Source organism: Corvus brachyrhynchos, unplaced genomic scaffold (assembly GCF_000691975.1).
Source record: "Corvus brachyrhynchos isolate BGI_N302 unplaced genomic scaffold, ASM69197v1 scaffold1005, whole genome shotgun sequence".
Taxonomy (NCBI): Eukaryota; Metazoa; Chordata; class Aves; order Passeriformes; family Corvidae; genus Corvus; species Corvus brachyrhynchos.
Genome location: NW_008238124.1, coordinates 239,998 through 240,331, shown reverse-complemented (window position 1 = coordinate 240,331; position 334 = coordinate 239,998). Strand labels below are relative to the sequence as shown.

At 68.9% G+C, this 334-nt stretch overlaps 1 long non-coding RNA gene across 1 annotated transcript in view; it reads left to right on the top strand.

Annotated features, from left to right (window-relative positions):
* The first annotated feature begins 6 nt into the window (after window positions 1–6).
* LOC108446536 overlaps window positions 7–334 on the top strand; it is a 3,725-nt gene continuing 3,397 nt past the window's right edge. Inside the window, exon 1 of the long non-coding RNA XR_001861742.1 lies at window positions 7–123. This is a non-coding gene — a long non-coding RNA (uncharacterized LOC108446536). The remainder of the gene's footprint in view (window positions 124–334) is intronic.

The window sequence follows — 334 nt, the reverse complement described above, 5'->3', positions numbered from 1 at the left end:
GCACCGGCACCGGGCGGCACCGGGCCCGCTGGGCCGCGCAGGGCGCCGAGCTGGGCACCGGGGGGAGGGGTGAAATGGCCCGGCCCGAGCACTGCGGCGGGATGGGACGGAGATGAAGATGAGGTTGGGGCTGGGATAGGGGTGAGATGGGGATGGGTGTAGGTATGGGATGGGGATAGGGCACACGGGAGTATGGAGAACCCCGGAATACGGGTGCGATGGGGTGGGATGACTCGGCTAGGGAGCACGGGATGGGGATGGCCCCGGTGGGGCTGGAGGGATGGAGAGAGCACAGCTAGATGGGGACGGGGATATGGGGCACGTGGCGATGGTG